Source organism: Myotis yumanensis, unplaced genomic scaffold (assembly GCF_028538775.1).
Source record: "Myotis yumanensis isolate MYYU_CA2020_CCGP unplaced genomic scaffold, mMyoYum1.0.hap1 SCAF_17, whole genome shotgun sequence".
Taxonomy (NCBI): domain Eukaryota; kingdom Metazoa; phylum Chordata; class Mammalia; order Chiroptera; family Vespertilionidae; genus Myotis; species Myotis yumanensis.
In genome coordinates, this window is record NW_027223768.1 from 37,889,357 (window position 1) to 37,908,575 (window position 19,219).

Below are 19,219 nucleotides of genomic sequence, written 5' to 3' on the forward strand. Positions count from 1 at the left end.
AGGAAGGGTTTCTCCTCCTTGTCAGGCCCATTCATTCTCCTCTCGCCTGTGAGAAAGCCTGGGCGGCCCCGTGTCACTCATCTCCCTGCGGTTCTCTGCCTTCCCGTGGCTCCTCCTCTTTCCTCTCAGCTTTGGCTGAGCTCTGGCAGGTGCTACCAGATCCCACACAGCTTAAGCCGCAACTCTGTTTCTGCACCGACCCCCGCCATCTTTTCCCATCCAGGTAGATCCCCCGTCCACCCCCACACCCCCACTCCCTGTGCACACACATGCGCCCACACAAACACACTCATACACCATGGGTTTCCCAGCCTTTCCGTGAGCAGCCACTTTGCTTTCCCTGAGAAGGAGTAGGGGATGCCTTGAGCTTTCACCTCCCTGCACTATTGGAAAAATCCAGCGAACCTCAGGGGACAGGTCCTTAGTTGATAGCAAGCTGGGAGAAAGTCCAGCACAACACAGCTCCTCTGCACACTCCAAGCCACCGGCCCTATGGCTCCTGGACCACGGTCCCTGGTCAAGTCCTGAACTGGGCCCTCCTCCTAGTTCCTTGCTCCCTGGGAGCCTTTCAACCTCCTGCACACTGGAGACATCGCCTCTGAGGTGCCCTGAGCTCTGGACTTCAACCCCCACCCCACCCCACCCCTTGGCTCTCTAACCATCCAGTTTCCACATGCTCTTCTTGTGGCTACACTCCCAACCCAGCCCAACCCCCCTCCCGTGCTTCTTTCGGACATTCCCTCGCCCTGCATCACTCCCTGCGCCCGCCTGCGTCACCACTCTCTGCCACTCCCTCAGATGATCCCTGGTCTCCCCCTGTACAGGGAACTGCCTGAATCAATGAGCATAACCCTGCCTGGGAAACTCAGGCTTAGTCTCTGCCCCAACACAGAGACATGGGTTAACAGAGTTTATAGAGCCTCAGAGTTCATCCAGTGCAACCTCCTCATTTTACGTGAGAGAACTGAACCCGGAGAGAAGAGCCAAGTTATCAAGAGCGCACAGCATTACATTTATCTGAATAGGAGTGTAACTGAAATGCAGGTTCAGCTGCCCGCCTCAACGAAAGCCAAACTCGCGAGACAGGTGCTGGTGAAGAAGAAAGGAGGTTCGTTCAGGCGCTGTGGCCTGGGAGGATGGTGGACGCTGTCTCAGAGACCATCCTCCCCTTCCTGTGGTTCTTACAGGGAGAGGGAAGGGAGGAATATTTTTTCCATCCAATTGTTTTGCTAGCTGTGGGTGTGCTCACGCCTATCCAATTCCTCTCTCTAGTTATTGGCATGCTCCGTGTAAGAGCCTCCCCCTGTGCCATCTTGGCCATGGGGGGAGCTCCCCAGCGCTCCCTGACTGTCTAGTATCAGTGTCTGTGGGGCAGGGGGTGGCTGCAGGACCCGCTGTCAGGAAGCCTGGAGATGCTGCAACCCTCAGCCCACCTGCAGACACTGGCTATGGTGCCCAGGCATCCAATTGGAGTCTGCAGGGCACTCCTGGATCCTGGCATGCCCACATTCTCTGCACATCCCCCTCACACCCATCCCTCCAGAGTGGCCAGCCAGCCCACACTCGCCGTGCCCCCAGCTGCCCATGCTCTAACTGATTGTCTATGCGCAGGGTTCCTCAAACTACGGCCCGCCGAAAACATTTATCCGGCCCGCCGGGTGTTTTTGCTGCCGCAGTGTGCATAGGAATTTGTTCATAGTTTTTTTTAAACTATAGTCCGGCCCTCCAACGGTCTGAGGGACAGTGAACTGGCCCCCTGTTTAAAAAGTTTGAGGACCCCTGGTCTATGGTAACATGAATAGCATGCACCACTTGGGTTGTTCTAGTCAAGAATGAGACTGTGGCCATTGCAAGGTAGTTTGATTAACTTGGGGCAAGTAAAGGAGAGACGGGATTCACATCAAACTGAGCTCTGCTCACAGAGCTGTTTCCCTGTCAGAGGCTTAGCCATTGCTTATATACGTTATTTGGTCAAATACACCGTGACTTCCTCTTTGCTGTTGGCTACACTTACCTGCTCGAGTTCCTGTCAAGTTCATCCTGTTTAGAGCTGCATCTGAAAAATACTTGGGCTACATTTTAACATTTAGCAAGAGTAGCATTTCGTGAGAACTGCCCAGACCTTGAGACCCTTGTCCTAACACCTTGGCAGGGTCAGCTGCCTCTCGGCCTGGAATGCCTTTCTTCCCTGTGAAAAGCAGGCCCTTCCTCACCCTTCCAGTTCCTGCTCACAAGTTACGCTCTCCTCACTGTGAACCCTCAATAGTTGCAAGTATTGGCTTTCTCTTCCTGCTATGGCAGCAGCAAAGTGTTCAGATTCCTAGGATTTAGCGATTTATTTGCATGCAGGTCTGTTTCTGCACATTCCTAAAGGACAGAAAGCATAATTCACTTATTTCCACGCCCGGGGGACTTTGCACTGTGTCCAGTACTGACTCACTGAATAAATGAGTTTAAAAGATGAAACTAGAAGTCAGGGTCACCAATCCATCTCAGGTTCTTTTCCTCTGCTCACTACTGGTCTTCTGCTCTCCTGTTTTCCCCTACCTGAGATGCTACATAGGGGAAAGAGGCTATAATAGTAGGTTTTCAACTGTAAGTATGCGAAACATAGTTTATTCTTTTTTTAAAATGTATTTTTATTTATTTCAGAGAAGAGAGAGAGAGAGATAGAAACATCAATGATAAGAGAATCATTGATTGGCTGCCTCTTGCATGTCCTCACTGGGGATCAAGCTTGCAACCCGGGCATGTGCCCTTGACTGGAAACGAACCCGGGACCCTTCAGACCACAGGCCAATGCTCTATCCAATGAGCCAAACCAGCTAGGGCCACAGTTAATTCTTATATTGTTTATTAATGATTGTCCTATTTTCCATAGAAACTGTAAACCTACTTTGCCCCGTATATTGGATGAAAACACCTCAAGAGATTAACCAGAATTGCGTAGGGAGAGGACATGGAGGGTGGGAAGAGGTCTACGGAGACCGGTCTCTGCCTGCAGGGAGCTGCCTTATCATGAGAAAACCATGACAACAAACAATGACAACCCATATACCAGTTCACAGAAAGAGAGAAGAAGCCACAGCTTTTTCTATGATAAAGCAGTCACAAATTTGTGACTCTAAGTGCAAGATGGGGACACATAGGAGAATCCCCTAATCCAGGCAGGGGCAGGAGGTACGAAAACCTCCAGGGAGGAGGCAAAGTCCTGTACAGGTTGCGTAGGATGAACGGGAGCTAGAAAAAGATAAAGGGAGAAGGACAAGTGTTTGAAGGCGAGAACAACCCATTCCAAAAAGAAGAAATGGCACAGGAATCCTCAAATCGGGGTGTGATGAAGGAAGAAATGTTATTCAGTGCAAAACAGCTCAATTGTGAAACAGCATGGCTGTGAGGCAGCCCCGAGGCCAGACAGCCCCGGGGCCAGGTCTCTCTCCAGCTAGACAGCTCTGCATGCAATTCCCTGCTCTACTCCGTCCTCTGCCCTGCTCCGTCCTGAGCCAGCCTTCTCTAACCTGCTCCACTCTCCTGCTAGACATCCTCATTGTTTCAGCTCAGCCAGGGAAACGCAGTCTTCACTCTTTGGTGGAAAGGGAGAGTGCACTCGGAGAACCAGAGAGCTGGCTTATATAGACATGAGTCCCCACCCCTGGTCCCTGATTGCTTCATCTTCATGCAAATGAGGACTCCACATCTGTGCAGTTTTGTTATCGGAAGGGGACCTGGCCCTGAGGTCTGCCTAGGGCCAGCCAGGAGTGTGAGGGTTCTTGCCTTCATGCAGGAAATTTTTCCTAAGATGAGTCCAGGTGACTTTTAGAGGACGTTTATTAAAGCTGGGGACAGTGAAACAAGAAGGGCTGGGGAAATGAGCCCAGGCTGGGCTGCTTTGGGTGACTAAGACGTCAGAGAAAAAGAGCCTTGGGGACAGTTCAGGGGGTTTGTCTAGGCCAGTGGTCGGCAAACTCATTAGTCAACAGAGCCAAATATCAACAGTACAACTATTGAAATTTCTTTTGAGAGCCAAATTTTTTAAACTTAAACTATATAGGTAGGTACATTGTTATTAACTTAATTAGGGTACTCCTAAGCTGGCCTTTGCTAAAAACGTCCTCAATCTGATTGAGGTACGTTCGCTGAGGTCGACCCCTTCCAACTCTCCCATCCACACTCATCTTGTATACTTGTTTCGTCTATTTCCTTTCCGAAAACCGACTTCTGTGCATGGGCCACGAAGTTTCAATTGCACTGTACATGCGCACCCGCATGTGGTATTTTGTGGAAGAGCCACACTCAAGGGGCCAAAGAGCCGCATGTGGCTCGAGAGCCGAGGTTGGCCAACCACTGGTCTAGGATGAACTGCTGCTGCCCATTGCTGCCCTAGGTGCAAGCCTTGTGGAGCCCCTTAGCGTTCAGGAGATGCACATCTGTGGGGGAAGAAGGAGGGGAGGCACTGGTGTGCTCCTGGGAGGGAGAACAGGAGCTGGACCTTTGTTTTGAGGAGTTTTAAAGGGATTTGGGGCATTTAGGGGAGATCTTAAGGGAAGATCTTGATAGAATATTCACCAGTTTTATGCTGATGAACCAAAATGAGGTTTATCCTCTTAACTTCATCTGTCCTTGGGTGTGGTCGGCAAATGGCACTAGTTGGATTTGTGCTGTCTCCCTGAGTGAGGTGATTTAAGCTGTTTACCCTCTGGTTGGGGAGGAGAACTGCAAACCATTTACTCTTAAGTGTCCCTGGTTTGGGGAAGACAGGACTTGCTAGATGGCTGGAACTGCTTGACATCTAGGTTTTCTAGATGGCCGCCAACTACTGTTTAACTATCTGTCTCGTTTCCCTGTTCTGATTGCCTGCTTACCAGCCTGTCTCAGTTTGCTTGACCCAAAAGGCACTTTCCTGATTGGCCAGAATGGAGCTTCCCTGATTGGTCAGTGAAGAAGCGAGCTGTGCTTCGATTGGGTGGGAAAAGCCTCAGTCCCATTGGTTGAAATAGGATTCCAGTAACTCCTTCATAAGGGCTGGCCCAGATGGCAGAACCACAGTGCAGGCAGGCAGTTCAGTGCAGGCTTCTTCCTGGAGTGCAATTTGCATGCAAGGCCCCTGTGTAGAAATGGCCTCCAGGACCTACAAGTGCGCCTGGTGGCTAACTGGGCTCAGATCACACACACACACACAGAAACAGAGCCTAGCAGCCATTTCTACACAGGGGCCTTGGGGTCCCAACAAGAGCTGAGGCTGGAGAGAGGGCTTGGTTCATGAAAGCCCTCAACCAACTTGTTAGTGGGCTTAACTTTGTCCCAACCTTGACAGGGGCCATGAAAAGATTTCAGGGATGCAAATATCATGTCAGATATGCATTTTAGAAGAATGATTTCAGCAACAGAGTCAAGTATGGATTAGAGACGTTAGGCTAAAGACAGGAAGGTCAGAGAGGAGGCTCCCATTGATGCAGACAAGAAGTGAAGAAAGCCTGTACCTAAGCAGCATAATGGAAATGGAGGGGAGCAGCCAGACTGGAGTGCGAGCAAGAGACAGAACCAGCAGGTCCTGGTGACTGGATGTGAGAGGTGCAGAAGGCCAAAGAGACAAGCCTGTCTCCCAGGATTTTAGATTGAGCATCTGGGTGAAAGGTGACACAATCAAGGCAGAAAGGGTGGGTTTTGTAGGCAGAGCATGTTGCATTTGAGGTGCTGGGGGATATAAACAAATGCGACCTGCAGCTGAGAAGGACGCGATGCTGGAGATGGAGGTTTGAGAGCCATCAACATGACCGTGGTGGCTTAGAGACAAAACAATAGATGAGGTGACCCTTACAAGTATGGGCAGAGGGAGAAGAAGGCCCAGGACAAAACACTGAAGAACAGCTACATTTTTTAAACAATAGAGGAGGGGCCCACTCCTGCTGAGACTGAATGTCAGCGAGGTGGGAAATCCAGGTGACAAAGCAAAACAACAGGAGGAGTCTCAGGAATGGTCATGTGGACAAAAGGGGGCCACGTACTAAGCTTGACAAGCTCAGGGGAAGCCTGAGTGGTGCCTTGCAGACTCAGAGACTTAACCACATAGAATGGTCTGAAATTAAAACTTTTGAATGCCCTGGTCCAGTGGTCGGCAAACTCATTAGTCATCAGAGCCAAATATCAACAGTACAACCATTGAAATTCCTTTTGAGAGCCAAATTTTTTAAACTTAAACTATATAGGTAGGTACATTGTTATTAACTTAATTAGGGTACTCCTAAGGCTTAGGAAGAGCCACACTCAAGGGGCCAAAGAGCCTCATGTGGCTCAAGACCACGGCCTAGTTGATTGGGCACAGTGTATAGAGCGTTGGCCTGCTGACCAAAGGGTCCTGGGTTCGATCTGGTCAAGGTCATGTACCTTGGTTCCAGGCTCCTCCCCTGACCGGGGCTCATGTAGGAGGCAACCAATCAATGTGTTTCTCTCACATGGATGTTTCTCTCTGTCTTTACCTCTCTCTTCCACTCTCCCTAAAAATAAATAAATAAATAAGTGGAAAAATATCCTCAGGTGAGGATTAACAAAAAATAAATAAAAAATTAGAATAAAAAAGTAAAAAAACTTTAAAACTAAAAGTAGTTCACGGCTATTAGCCATGTCCTAAGGCAGTAATTTTCCCTGGCGGGGGTCAATCTTCTCTGTAGTTAAGACTATCTGTTGCCAAAGCCGGTTTGGCTCAGTGGATAGAGCGTCAGCCTGCGGACTGAGGGGTCCCAGGTTCAATTCTGGTCAAGGGCATGTACCTGGGTTTCGGGCACATCCCCAGTGGGAGGTGTTCAGGAGGCAGCTGATCGATGTTTCTCTCTCATCGATGTTTCTAGCTCTCTATCTCTCTCCCTTCCTCTCTGTAAAAAATCAATAAAATAGTTTTCCAAACAGCTGATTCCTACAGCCAGTCGGCCTGGTGGTCAAATCCCTCTAGTGTTAACTACAACAATTAAGGCTTGGCTAGAACAAGACTGCGCACAGAGACCACAAGGGGGTACACCAAGAAAGCATAAAAGATGCGGAGACAAAAAAACATGACAGAAATGGAGGATATGGAGCTAAGAATCGCAATTTTGAGGGCTTGCCATAAATTTGTGCAGAGCCTCACGAAAACTAATGAGACCCTCGATGCTACGATAAAGAAATTAGAAAGTAAGCATACACGGACTGAAATAAAGAATATTATACCCAATAGCAGACCAGAGGAGCACAAGAATCAAACCAAAGATTCGACAAAAAACACCCAATTGGAAAAGCAAAATGAAAAAAGAATCCGAAAGTGTGAAGATAGTGTAAGGAGCCTCTGGGACAGCTTCAAGTGGACTAATATCAGAATTATTGAAGTGCCAGAAGATGAGAGACAGCAAGATATTGAAAACCTATTTCAAGAAATAATGGCAGAAAACTTCCCCCATCTGGTGAAAGAAATGGACTTACAGGTCCAAGAAGCGCAGAGAACCCCAAACAAAAGGAATCCAAAGAGGACCACACCAAGACACATCATCATTAAAATGCCAAGAGCAAAAGACAAAGAGAAAATCTTAAAAGCAGCAAGAGAAAGAGACTCAATTACCTACAAGGGTGTACCCATACGACTGTCAGCTGATTTCTCAACAGAAACTTTGCAGGCCAGAAGGGAATGGCAAGAAATATTCAAAGTGCTGAATACCAAGAACCTACAACCAAGATTACTTTATCCAGCAAAGCTATCATTCAGAATTGAAGGTCAGATAAAGAGCTTCACAGATAAGGAAAAGCTAAAGGAGTTCATCACCGCCAAACCAGTATTATATGAAATGCTGAAAGGTATCCTTTAAGAAGAGGAAGAAGAAGAAAAAGGTAAAGATACAAATTATGAACAACAAACATGCATCTATCAACAAATGAATCTAAGAATCAAGTGAATAAATAATCTGATGTACAGAATGAACTGGTGATTATAATAGAATCAGGGACATAGAAAGGGAATAGACTGACTATTCTTGGGGGGAAAAGGGGTGTGGGAGATGCGGGAAGTGACTGGACTAAAATCATGCACCTATGGATGAACACAGTGGGTGGGGAGTGAGGGTGGAGGGTGGGGTGGGAGCTGGAAGGAGGGGAGTTATGGGGGGAAAAAAGAGGAACAAATGTAATAATCTGAACAATAAAGATTTTTAAAAAAAATCAATAAAATATATTTTAAAAAAAAAGACTATCTGTTGTCTTGTTGCATCTAGGATAACATACCTGATAAACATGCCTTCGCTAAAACAAAGGTGTTTCCCTTTTGTCAGATCCCTCCCAGCACAGGCACCACACCAGAGGGTAGACACAAATCCACTCATTGTCACGGTTATGTTCATTGTTGACTGTTAACTGTCCTGTACCCACCTGTGTAAAGAAGGAATGTGTCTATCATTTTGCTTTTTATCCAAACTCAAAGGTTTCCCCGCTTTGCTTTCTCCCGCCTCTCTAGTCTATCACCAATGGATTTCATGTAACCCACTAACAACTTCTCTTTTGATTGTAATGTATAAGGCAGAGTGCAGAACTGCCATTTTCCAGAGCATTTTCTCAATTCTTCGAGGTTTTGCTTTCCAGCACTTGTCGTCAGTTTGGCTCACAGAAACTCATAAAGATTCTCTACAGGTTCAAGCATTTCTTAGGTTGACTATCATTGGTGTTAAATGCTGCAGAAAAGTCAAGGAGTGTCAGAAAGACTTCAAAGGGGGCAAAAAAAAAAAAAAAAGATGATCTTCTGTCTAACTTGCCCATCAAGGTGATTTCTGCCTTGGTCTATCAGCTCTTTTACAATCCTGTAAGTTGTGAAAAACTGATCATGAAAAGGATTCTTGTCCATAGAAATGCAAATTAGTTGTTTGTGGTAGCGTGCAATTGATGAGTGTCTTGTGGACAGATCAGCTTTACATTTACTGGCAAATTCACTTCAGAATTCCTGGTTGGCCCATATCAGTGTGGTATTCTGAATTTTTCTTTGAACCAGTTAAAACATTGTACTGGATCTCTCATTAATTAAATGATTAAACACCAATTTTGACGCATGTTCACTTTATATTTGCATGAAAGTTGTGATTTGACTTTTGTTCGAAAAATGATTCAGTAACAGAAGAAAATCATTAGACGGTGCCCATTGGGTTTGGCAACTGGAGCAAGACCTGTTTGGAGGTTTGGCAGGAGCAGAAGACAGAGTGTAGTGCACTCGGGTGGGGCAGCAGAGGTGCGAGAGGCAGAGGCCGTGGGTCTAAAGATGCTTTGCTGGGAATGGACGGGAGATTGGGTATTAGCTGGTGACCATACTGAGGGGAGAAGGAAGGGTTTCCTTTACAGCTGGCACCTCAATTCCTGTTTAAACTCTCGGTACCTTGGTAAGCTGCCCTGGGCACATGGAGAGGGAGAGAGGCTGAGAAGGGGCCCTATGAGATGACAAGGGATGATGGGTGGAGGACTTCCCTGAGGAGATAACTGCTAATTGACTGTTTTTTTTATTTTTATTTTTTTTCTAATTAACTGTTTAAAAAAAATTTTTTTTTATTGATTTGAGAGTGAAAGAGAGAGAGACAGAGAGAGAGAGAGAGAGAGAGAGAGAGAGAAACATCAATTGGTTGCCTCCCAAACATGCCTGACTGGGGATCTAACCCACAGCCTGGGTATGTGACCTGACCAGCAATCAAACCCACCACCTTTTGGTATACGGGATGACGCTCCAACCAACTGAGCCACGTCAGCCATGTTGATTGGTTCTTTAAATGAGGGTGAGTCAAGTCTTGTTTGCTGTGGTTACGGAGTCCCAGAGGAGTCAGAGGTGTAATGAGTCCGTGGCAGCGCAAAGGAAACAAGCTGCGGTGGAACAGCCTGGGGTCAGAAGCCGAGATCCTTCCTCTGGCCACCCATCCGCCATGGGCACGTGAGATGCAGCAGCCACGCGTCCTGGTTGAAAAGTTGGTGTAGAACGTTAGGAACATACTCTCCTAAAATCCAAGCTGCTTCGGTTCCTCCAGTTCGGCACCCCTAAAATACATCAGTATCATGGACCCCAGGGGTCTAATCTCCTGCCTTTGACAATACCATTCTGGTCCCAGAAATTCTCTGATTTATGACAGATAAAAATGTGAATGCGCTTTCCTGCCCTCTGGGGACTTCAGCATTATTGACACACCGCAGACCCCTGAAGCAGACCAGCACAACCAGCCCATGTGCCTGAACGCAAACCCAGGCTTTTCTCCTCAATTCACCAGATTTCCAATATTTCCTGAGACCCTTTTACCTGGATGGAGACTTTAAATCCAATAAGAGCCTGTGCCCAGCACTGGGGAACTGTGTTTCCCCATCCAATTAGAGTTGTGAGCTATAGCCCCGTTAGCTTCTTCACCAACCAAGGGATGGCTCGTGAGCCATGAGGTCTGTCTTTTTCTACCTCGTTGAGGGGGCTGCCCTTTCCAAGCAGAGTCTGGGACTCCAGTTTCTTCTTGTGACATGTAGCCAGGACCAAAGAGCCAGGCAAGAAAAAATTTGTTTTAATAAGTGAAGAGACCCCGGCTGGTGTGGCTCAGTGGTTGAGTGTCAACCTATGAACCAAGAGGTCAAGGCTCCATTCCCGGTCTGGGCACATGCTCAGGTTGCAGACTCAATTCCCAGTTGGAGGCCTACAAGAGGCAGCTGATCAATTATTCTCTTTCATCATCGATGTTTCTCTTTCTCCCTCTCCCTCCTCTCTGAAATCAATAATTTTTGTTTTAATTCCAAGAAGGCCCAGCACACAGGGCACTCCCAGTTTTTGGACATGCAGAAGACGTAGGTTGTGGTGCCAGCCTGGCCATAGCCAAGCTTCTGGACCTGGGAACCCCTCTTATCCTACCTCTAGGGATTTAGGTCTGAAAGTCTGGCGCCACCACCCATTGCCGTGGAGGGGATGGCTCTCAGGGCCACTGGGAGGTTAAGGGGCCGCCCCTCCCTCCTGGGGAAGAGCCAGAAGACAGTGTCTAGAGTTATTGAAGGTTAGGAGCACAGAGAACTGTGGACCCCGAGAAAGAAGATGCCTACTAAAAAGGGATCCTGGTGGCTTAACTGGGCTCAAATTTCAAAACAAAACAAAAAAATCAGAGCCTGGCAGCCATTTCTGCACAGGGGCCTCCCACCAAACTGCACTTCATGGATGAGCCTGCACTGGACTCCCAGCCTCTGTCTGCACTTTCTGCCTGCAGTTTCTGCCCTCTGAGCCAGCCCTTATAAGGGAGTTCCTGGAATCCTATTTTAAGGACTAAGACTGAGGTTTTCCCCATCCAATTAGAGTTGTGAGCTATAGCCCCGTTAGCTTCTTCACCAACCAATCAAAGAAGCTCCATTCTGACCAATCAGGAAAGTGCTTTTTGGACCAATCAAACTGTGAGGATTTGGAGTCCTCATTTGCATGACGGCAGTCCAATCAGGGACGGGTTTGGCAAGGCGCGGGGGGGGGGGGGGGGGGCGGGGTGTCGTGTAGGGACCTTTGTCTATATTAAGCCAGCTCCCCTCTGGCTCTGGCAGCCACTTTCCCTGTTCACTGAAGACTGTGTTTCCCTGGCTGAGTTGAAACATCAAAGATGTCTCACAGGAGCAGAGTGGAATAGACCAACACAGGCCACAGCAGACTGGCACAGAATGGACCAGACCAGAGCACAGTACAAAGCAGACCAGCATGGACCAGAGAAGAGCAGACAGCAGCGCTGTCTACCCTTAGAGGCCCCTGGCCCCAGGGCCACCTCATAGCCAAGCTGTAAAAATTGAGCTGGTTAGAGTTTCCTTCTTCACTGCACCCCAAGTCTGGATTCCCGTTGTAATGACCATCGGCTGACAGAAGCCTAGTGGTGAGGAATTCTCCTTGGGACTAGGGCACAGTGGAAAACGCTGCCACGTCCTCCCAATTGATTGAAACTCACTCAGAAGGTAAAGTGAGCAAGATGAGGATTAGTCAGAAAACCGTATCATAAAATAAATGAAGAATCAGAAATATTTCACTCAGAAGAGACATGGCATCATGCCAACTCTGTTTCCATATCAAAAGGGCTGCTTGGGGAAGGTTCTTCCCTCCACTACTCAGTATTGCCCTGAAGACAGAATTAGAGCCATTGGGTGAAAATTGCAAGGAGACAGGTTTATACTCAACAGAAGAAATGTATTCCAATTAATCCTGATAAGTAATAGAAAGTGGTAATAGCAAATTAATAATTCGGCATGTTCCCATCTATTAGGCTGAACCATATAAAATTCCTGATGTTCAACCATATCTGACCTACAGGAAGTGCAATTTCATATGGCTTGACTTACTACATTTTGCCATTCCAGAATTATCTTCCAAGTTCTTTTCCTTTAAATTTTTTTAAAAGACACATTTATTCAGCATTCTGATCAGACTATTACATTTAGCAATCAACAGCATGGGTGCAAAAAAAAAAACAAAAAAAAAACCCCAAAACAAGATCTACATGAAGACCCTTTGTTGGAATGCGTTACATTTTCCTCAGGATAGAAATGAGAATAACCTGTTATACAATTAGTCACAAATACAGTCCTTCCGGTTTTCGCTCATTCACATGAGTGTTGTCTAAACCATGTTTTCTTTGTGGCAGGTAGGCCCTGCCACCTCTGTGCTTGGCTGAGTTCACAAATCGCTGCAACCTGTGGCTGCCCTGGCCCTTCTCCGGCTCTCCTCTCCTGCTAAGCGTTGTTTCCTGGCAGTAATTCAAACCTTCTGCCACTGCCACAGCTTCCTCTGCTGCTGGAACTGCCACAGCCACCTTGGTTGCGTGGTTTGGCAAAGTACGGCCTCCACCACCATAGGGGTCAGAGCTTCTGCCTCCAAGGTTTCCTCCTTTCATGGGTCCAACATTTGAAGATTAATTGTTGTAATTGCCAAAATCATTGTAGCCTCTGCCACTTCCAAAACCACTTCCCTCGCTACCAAATCCATTACAGCCATCCCCATGCCACCACCACCATATCCACCACCACCCGGCTGCCACCTCTGAAGTTTCCTCCACGGCCAAGGCTGTCATTCCCACCAAAACCACCCCCAGGAGCCACACCGAGGTTTCCAGAACCACTTTGGCCGGAGGAGGTAATGGCCATGTCCGCTTAGATAGGCTCTCCTCCCTCCACAGCTGCGGCCGTTCGCTGTGCGGTGCTTCTGAACGACAGCTTTGCCTAGAGTCACGGTCATCACAGGTCACCAGAGCAAAGCCTCTCTTTCCACTGCCTCGGCCAGTCGTGGTTTCAGTCACTTCCGTCTCCCCACGCTGTTCACAACGACCCCTCGGTGATGTTCTCCAGGGTCATCTTCCACATCCACCGACAAAACCTTTCCCCCACTAAGTGGGCGCCAAGGCTTTGGGAATTCTCTCTTGAGACAGCCCTCTCGGTCCCTCACTCTTCCGTCCACCCTTGTGGCCTTCATCATGGCTGCATCCACCTCCCCCATAGTGGCCTCGTGACAAACCAGAGCCTCCGGAGCCTTTGGTGTTTGGGTCTCTCGTCCCCACAGCCTATGAGCGTCCCCATGGCTCAGGATGGCTCCTCGGACTCCCATCGGCTGTTTCAAAGCTCAAAGCTCTGCTGAAGAGCTCCCCGCAGCTGTTCCAGCTCTTCCGGGGACTGACTGAGACATGAGGACCGCGGGAGAGGAAACTCCCATGATGCTTACTCAGTGGCGTCTGCCAACAGGAGCCCCAAAGTTCTTTTAAGGGCCTACAAATTATCCCAATCTCTCTTTTTTTTTCTGTTTTACAGAGAGGAAAGGAGAGGGATAGAGAGTTAGAAACATCGATGAGAGAGAAACATCGATCAGCTGCCTCCTGCACACCTCCTAGTGGGAAGTGCCCGCAACCAAGGTACATGCCCTTGACTGGAATCGAACCTGGAACCTCTCGGTCCAAAGGCCAATGCTCTATCCACTGAGCCAAACTGGTTAGGGCATCCCCATCTCTTTAACAGGATTTGCTGCCGCCTCTTCCTAGTCCCCCAGACAGACTCCTTGCTGGTCCTCAGCCCTGTAAACTCATTTTTGCCTCCGGGTTTTTGCACTTGCTATTCTCTCTACCTAGAATCCTTTCCCCAAGCTTCCCTGCCCTCTTATTTTAGAGGCTTTTTCTGATCACCCAACGTAAAAGAGCACACCCCCTTTTCCTACCATCCCTCACCATCGCCCCCACCTGCCCTGTGTCTCTCCACAACCCTTACTACTATCTGGCACACTTTATTTGTTTACTGTTGGTGGAGTCAAGACCTGGGTTTAGCAACCTTGGTACTGGAGTTCTGGCTAAGAAAGAATTCAGAGCCAAGACTCAAACTATAAGAGAAAGTTTATTTAGAAAGTCACAGCGGTAGACGAAGTGAACTGTAGAAGAAACTGGCTCAGGAAACAAGTTACAGAAGCAAAAGAAGGGCAGTTAGAGCTTGGGGAAAAGAGGGACAGGGAAAACACCTGGGGGAGAGGCGCAGGCGTGCTCCATAGAGAGCTGTGTGGCTTCTCCGTCTTGAGCTTTTTCTGATCACCCAACGTAAAAGAGCACACCTGTCAACAGAATATCAATAGAAGAAATGTATTCCAATTAATAGATGTATTAATTGGGAAAATGACTTGACCTCTTTGGGACTCAGTCTCCTCACTTATGGAGATCATTTCTTTCTTCATGCAAAAAGTCTCAGGGGAGGATCCCAACAGAATATCCATCAGCTTTTCAGGTGTGTCCTTTCGGGGTCTCGGTCTCTGCTGATTGAGAGGCACCAGGGCAGAGGTCATCAGTCAAGGCAGCTGGTCCTGAGGTCAGCCATGGGGTCGCTTGGCTGGTTTTGCAGCTTCTTCTGGGCCTGGAGCTGAAACACAACTAAGGCCTAGGCATTATCCTGAGGTGTTAATGCTTAGGGGCTGTTCTCAGGCCCTCTTGTTTGTTTCCCCCTCTGTGGGGGTTTGACTAGCAACACACCAAAGGAGGAAAGATCAGGGGAAAATCCAAGCCACATGACCAGTAATATCAAAGGTCAGAGGGTCTAAACCACGTGACCAGTGATATGCTAGGGGAGGAAAGGTCACCCCAGGGGGGAGGTCCTAGTTTTCCCAGTTTTGCCCATTGTCAGGCACCTGGGGCTTTCTGCCTTGGTGACCTTCTGTAGCTGGCCCCTCCTCCTCGTTCTGCTCAGACCTGCCTAACTGCCCACCACACCACCACTGTAGTGTCAACTGCCATTTGAGCAGGGACTTGTGCTGTTTTCTGCTGTAACCCCAGGGTATGGAATAGCAGTAGACACATGGTAAGTAGTCAATAAATAGTTTTTGCATAAATGAAGAAATGATCTCCATAAGTGAGGAGACTGAGTCCCAAAGAGGTCAAGTCATTTTCCCAAAGGCACAGAGACGGTGCCTGACGAAGCTGGAGAGAAGCCCACACATGCAGGTTCCAAAGTCCAAACGCCATGAAAAGCCGCCCTGCTGTCCGCGTCCCCCCGTGGCGCCATGCAGAGCCCATTTGTCCCTGAGGCAGAAGGAGGGCTCCTGCCTTGGGTCCATGGCTGGGCCAGGAGGCCCCAGAGGTGCCTTCCACTTTTGAGATTGTTGAACATCTACTGTTGAGCATCTCTTCTGGTGAGGGCTCTGAGAAGACAAGGTTTGGTCATCCATCAGGCTCCAGCATGACGGGGATGCCAGACCAGGATATAGGCATGATACTGTTTAAAAAGAAGTCCCCACCACTGCCCTTCGGGGAGGTAAGGCATTAATGTGAGCCTCAAAATATGAACTGTTCCCCTGTTTGCCAATGAACGCAGAATGTGTTTGCATAGCGACCATCAGGAGAGCAGTACTGTGTGGGGAGGGAAAGCAGACGACGCTCCTGGGTTCGATTCTGGGAGTGGATGCTCTGCTCTCCCCAGGAGACCGCTCTGCAGCTAATTACATGAGGAAGGAAATGGGAAAGTGCGTGGCCATGAAGTGATCTTTCTTCTCCCCCAGAATCTTGCTCTGCAAAGAGCTGGTCTTTTGGTTTTCGGACCCTGGGGGCTGATGAGATAGGCTCTGTGCTCATCTGGGTGGGCACATTCTCCTATCAGGTCAGCGCTGGAGCTGCCGGCACACAGCGGGTGTGTGTAGGGGGGAGAGTGTGCTGGTGGCAGTGAGCTGTGCGCTGTGGGATGCTGCAGAGTGGGGACAGGCTGGGGTTGGGGTGATGCAAAGTGTTAATAGACCAAAGCAATCAACTCCCATTTGAGTAGCACTTAGTCATTGGCAAAGGGTGCTTGTCTAGCTCATCTCCGTGGGTGCTCAACACTTTTACAGATTTCACAAATAAGAAAAAGCTCAGAAAGGTGTGCTGACCTGCTGTTCCATGAGGCACTGCTGGGATTTTAACCAGAGTTCATGCCCTTTTCATAACCCCTGGACAATTGTTGACATCTTTCACAATGTCTCTAAGAAAAGGGGCAGCCCTAGCCCGTTTGGCTCAGTGGATGGAGCGTCGGCCTGCAGACTGAAAGGTCCCAGGTTCAATTCCAGTCAAGGGCACATGGCCGGGTTTCGGACTCTATCCCCAGTGGGGGGCGTGCAGGAGGCAGTCGATCAATAATTCTCTCTCATCATTGATGTTTCTAGCTCTCTCTCCCTCTTCCTTCCTCTCTGAAATCAATAAAAATATATTTTTAAAAAAGAAAGAGCCCTAGCTGGTTTGGCTCACTGGATAGAGCATCAGCCTGGGGACTGAAGGGTCCCAGGTTCGATTCCAGTCAAGGGCATGTACCTTGGTTGCAGGCACATCCCCAGTAGGGGGTGTGCAGGAGGCAGCTGATCGATGCTTCTCTCTCATCGATATTTCTAGCTCTCTATCCTTCCTCTCTGTAAAAAATCAATAAAATATATTTTTTTAAAAATAAAGAAAAGAAAAGGGGCAAAGGGGAAGGGGGAAAATACCCACCCCCCCCACCCCCCTCCAGGCTAACAGAAGGTAATGTGTACTGAGTACCTCTGTGCTAGGACATTGGCTAAGCACTGTACTAGTATATGGGATAGGAGCTATTATCGGTCCATTTCACAGAGGAGAAAAGTGAGATGCAGAGGTAAAGTAACTTACCTAAGGCCAGGTAGGAGCAGACGGCAACGCTCTGTATTGATCAGGATGTGTTACGTTGCAACATCAAACCACTCCAAAACGTCAGTATGTTAACAAAACAAAGACTCATTTCTTTCTCAAAGGACATGTTCCTCACGGGTTGGCAGCGGGTCTCCGCTTCCCTCAGTCCCTCGGGATCCCGGGCAGAGAGGGACCCACCATCATGGAGCTTCGCCGCCTGGAATAATGAGCTCCTGTTGCTATGGCGAAGAGCCGGCAGGTCTCGCACTAACGATTACATGCTTTGGTTTGGAAGTAACACGTTACTTCTCTTTATAGTACATTGGCCCAGGTTAGTCAGGTAGGCCTTGCCCGGGGACTCGGAGAGGGAGAACCCAGTATTAGTAAGTCCTGGCCAAGCCTATCGGTGTGGCTATACCGCTTCACCAAGCAGGCGACTCCTGGCTTAAACTGCCTTGATGCACTGCATGTATGGGTTTGTTCCTCCTCCTCCCCCTTCTTTTTCTCTCTCCCTCCATCCCTGCATTCCTCTAGCACATACGGAGCAGCTATATGCCACTCTGTTGGATGATGAGGATACTAAAATAAATGACGCATGCTCTCTGCCTTTAAATGCCCTTATTTTAAGAAGAAAGTGCTAATGCTAATGTGTCGTACACAAACCCCTGTGATGCAATCAGACAAGTGTAAGTGAGGTAAGCAGGATTCAGCCCACCTGTCCTGGGACTTAGGCAAGGTTTCCTGGAAGGGGATGGCCTTTGAGTGACGGAAGTAAAATGTGAAAATGAAAAGGCAAAAGGGCCTGGGCATTCCAGGCTGAGGGAAGAGCTTGGCCAAAAGCACAGAGGGGCAGGGAAGGGCAAGGGTTACTCCAAACAAGGCACAATTCGGTGACTGTGTTGAAATGTCGGGAGGTGAAAGGGAAGGCAGGATGAGGGGATCCTTTGGGAATTCATGTTTCTTGGGGACCTTGAACTTTCACACTTTGGTGCAAAAGTGGACAGGAGCAGGTTTGTGCCTAGGGCGGACTAACTCCTCAGGGGGTGGCTTTTAAAGCTGCAAAGAATGGTGACAAAGGGGTTGTTAGTGTCATTACTTGTGCTCAGTCTAGGGCAGTGGTCGGCAAACTGCGGCTTGCGAGCCACATGCAGCTCTTTGGCCCCTTGAGTGTGGCTCTTCCACAAAATACCACGTGCGGGCGCGCACGTATAGTGGGATTGGAACTTCGTGGCCCATGCGCAGAAGTCGGTATTTTGTGGAAGAGCCACACTCAAGGGGCCAGAGAGCCGCATGTGGCTCGCGAGCCGCAGTTTGCCAACCACTGGTCTAGGGTGACATAAAGGAGGGGCTTGGGCCCCTGGCTCGGGGAGACGCACGCGCTCCTGTGGCCTGTCTTGTGCCTCGAGAAGAGAGGGGGCCTGGTTCCTTGGAGCCTCCTGTGGGGCCCTACGGAGCTCACAATCTTGTCCTAGGTGCCCGCTGGCCCTGTCCTGGGCTTGGGGATGCAGCGAGGAATAAACACACCCTAAGACAGTGATGGGGAACCTATGACACGTGTGTCAGAGGTGACATGCGAACTCATTGTTTTGGTTGATTTTTTCTTTGTTAAATGGCATTTAAATATATAAAATAAATATCAAAAATATACATCTTTGTTTTACTGTGGTTGCAAATATCAAAAAATTTCTGTATGTGACACGGCACCAGTGTTAAGTTAGGGTTTTTCAAAATGCTGACACGCCGAGCTCAAAAGGTTCGCTGTCACTGCCCTAGGACACAGCACAGGAAGCATCCTAGCTAACACTCCGTGGCCTGACAGAATTCACCAGGGCCTCCATGTTTGCATAAACTGGCTTATCTCCTGTTTGTCCTCCGCCCCCCCCCCCCCCCCCCCCGCCCCGCCCCACCATTACCCTATTCTGTTTGCTTTTGGATTCCAACTACCATGCCATGTATTACCTGTGCCAATTCAACTTACCTGGCTACAGACGTAAGATTCCCTCTGTACCTGGGCCTCTTTCCCAACAGGTTGGACTTGCCTTGGGCTACCTACAGGCTCTTGGTCCTGGACACAGGCCTCCAAATTGCAGCCCCACAGCTCCCTGTCCCTCCCT